This window comes from Bombina bombina, chromosome 3 (assembly GCF_027579735.1).
Source record: "Bombina bombina isolate aBomBom1 chromosome 3, aBomBom1.pri, whole genome shotgun sequence".
Lineage (NCBI taxonomy): Eukaryota > Metazoa > Chordata > Amphibia > Anura > Bombinatoridae > Bombina > Bombina bombina.
Genome location: NC_069501.1, coordinates 1,223,394,680 through 1,223,398,039, shown reverse-complemented (window position 1 = coordinate 1,223,398,039; position 3,360 = coordinate 1,223,394,680).

The following is a 3,360-nucleotide window of genomic DNA, read 5'->3' as shown; positions in this document are numbered from 1 at the left end:
AAGAAAACACATCAAAATGGTGGAATTTAGTAAATGTATGCAAAGAAGACCAAGTGGCTGCTTTGCAAATCTGATCAACTGAAGCTTCATTCCTAAACGCCCAGGAAGTAGAAACTGACCTAGTAGAATGAGCTGTAATCCTTTGAGGCGGAGTTTTACCCGACTCGACATAAGCATTATGAATCAAAGATTTTAACCAAGATGCCAAAGAAATGGCAGAAGCCTTCTGACCTTTCCTAGAACCGAAAAAGATAACAAATAGACTAGAAGTCTTTCGGAAATCCTTAGTAGCTTCAACATAATATTTCAAAGCTCTAACTACATCCAAAGAATGCAACGACTTTTCCTTAGAATTCTTAGGATTAGGACACAATGAAGGAACCACAATTTCTCTACTAATGTTGTTAAAATTCACAACCTTAGGTAAAAATTTAAAAGAAGTTCGCAACACCGCCTTATCCTGATGAAAAATCAGAAAAGGAGACTCACAAGAAAGAGCAGATAATTCAGAAACTCTTCTAGCAGAAGAGATGGCCAAAAGAAACAAAACTTTCCAAGAAAGTAATTTAATGTCCAGCGAATGCATAGGTTCAAACGGAGGAGCTTGAAGAGCCCCCAGAACCAAATTCAAACTCCAAGGAGGAGAAATTGACTTAATAACAGGTTTTATATGAGCCAAAGCTTGTACAAAACAATGAATATCAGGAAGACTAGCAATCTTTCTGTGAAAAAGAACAGAAAGAGCAGAGATTTGTCCTTTCAAGGAACTTGCAGACAAACCTTTATCCAAACCATCCTGAAGAAACTGTAAAATTCTAGGAATTCTAAAAGAATGCCAAGAAAAGTGATGAGAAAAACACCAAGAAATGTAAATCTTCCAGACTCGATAATATATCTTCCTAGATACAGTTTTACGAGCCTGTAACATAGTATTAATCACAGAGTCAGAGAAACCTCTATGACTGAGAATCAAGCGTTCAATCTCCATACCTTCAAATTTAAGGATTTGAGATCCTGATGGAAAAAAGGACCTTGCGATAGAAGGTCTGGTCTTAACGGAAGAGTCCACGGTTGGCAAGTGGCCATCCGGACAAGATCTGCATACCAAAACCTGTGAGGCCATGCTGGAGCCACCAGCAGAACAAACGAGCACTCCTTTAGAATCTTGGAAATCACTCTTGGAAGAAGAACTAGAGGCGGAAAGATATAGGCAGGATGATACTTCCAAGGAAGTGACAATGCATCCACTGCCTCCGCTTGAGGATCCCTGGATATGGACAGATACCTGGGAAGCTTCTTGTTTAGATGAGAAGCCATCAGATCTATTTCTGGAAGTCCCCACATTTGAACAATCTGAAGAAATACCTATGGGTGAAGAGACCATTCGCCCGGATGTAACGTTTGGCGACTGAGATAATCCACTTCCCAATTGTCTATACCTGGGATATGAACCGCAGAAATTAGACAGGAGCTGGATTCCGCCCATACCAGTATTTGAGATACTTCTTTCATAGCCAGAGGACTGTGAGTCCCTCCTTGATGATTGACATATGCCACGGTTGTGACATTGTCCGTCTGAAAAGAAATGAACGACTCTCTCTTTAGAAGAGGCCATGACTGAAGAGCTCTGAAAATTGCACGGAGTTCCAAAATGTTGATTGGTAATCTCACCTCCTGAGAATCCCAAACCCCTTGTGCTGTCAGAGACCCCCAAACAGCTCCCCAACCTGTCAGACTTGCATCTGTTGAAATCACAGTCCAGGTCGGAAGAACAAAAGAAGCCCCCTGAACTAAACGATGGTGGTCTGTCCACCACATCAGAGAGTGTCGTACAATCGGTTTTAAAGATATTAATTGAGATATCTTTGTATAATCCCTGCACCACTGGTTCAGCATACAGAGCTGAAGAGGTCGCATGTGAAAACGAGCAAAGGGGATCGCGTCCGATGCAGCAGTCATAAGACCTAGAATTTCCATGCATAAGGCTACCGAAGGGAATGATTGAGACTGAAGGTTTCGACAAGCTGAAACCAATTTTAGACGTCTCTTGTCTGTCAGAGACAGAGTCATGGACACTGAATCTATCTGGAAACCTAAAAAGGTTACCCTTGTCTGAGGAATCAATTAACTTTTTGGTAAATTGATCCTCCAACCATGTTCTCGAAGAAACAATACAAGTCGATTCGTATGAGATTCTGCTAAATGTGAAGACTGAGCAAGTACCAAGATATCGTCCAAATAAAGAAATACCACAATACCCTGTTCTCTGATTACAGAGAGAAGGGCACCGAGAACCTATGTAAAAATTCTTGGAGCTGTTGCTAGGCCAAACGGCAGAGCCACAAACTGGTAATGCTTGTCTAGGAAAGAGAATCTCAGAAACTGATAGTGATCTGGATGAATCGGAATATGCAGATATGCATCCTGTAAATCTATTGTGGACATATAATGCCCTTGCTGAACAAAAGGCAGAATAGTCCTTATAGTTACCATTTTGAATGTTGGTATCCTTACATAATGATTCAATATTTTTAAATCCAGAACTGGTCTGAAGGAATTCTCCTTCTTTGGTACAATTAAAAGATTTGAGTAAAACCCCAGCCCCTGTTCCAGAACTGGAACTGGCATAATTACTCCAGCCAACTCTAGATCTGAAACACATTTCAGAAATGCTTGAGCCTTCACTGGATTTACTGGGACACGGGAAAGAAAAAATCTTCTTGCAGGAGGCCTTATCTTGAAGCCTATTCTGTACCCTTGTGAAACAATGTTCTGAATCCAAAGATTGTGAATCGAATAGATCCAAATTTCTTTGAAAAATTGTAATCTGCCCCCTACCAGCTGAGCTGGAATGAGGGCCGCACCTTCATGTTGACTTGGGAGCTGGCTTTGGCTTTCTAAAAGGCTTGGATTTATTCCAGACTGGAGATGGTTTCCAAACTGATACTGCTCCTGTAGGGGAAGGATCAGGCTTTTGTTCCTTATTGTGACGAAAGGAAAGAAAACGATTAGTAGACCTAAATTTACCTTTAGATTTTTTATCCTGTGGTAAAAAAGTTCCTTTCCCCCCAGTAACAGTTGAAATAATAGAATCCAACTGTGAACCAAATAATTTATTACCCTGGAAAGAAAGGGAAAGCAAAGTTGGCTTAGAAGACATATCAGCATTCCAAGTTTTAAGCCATAAAGCTCTTCTAGCTAAAATAGCTAGAGACATATACCTGACATCAACCCTAATGATATCAAAGATGGCATCACAAATAAAATTATTAGCATGTTGAAGAAGATTAACAATTCTATGAGAATTATGATCTGTTACTTGTTGCGCTAAAGCTTCCAACCAAAAAGTTGAAGCTGCAG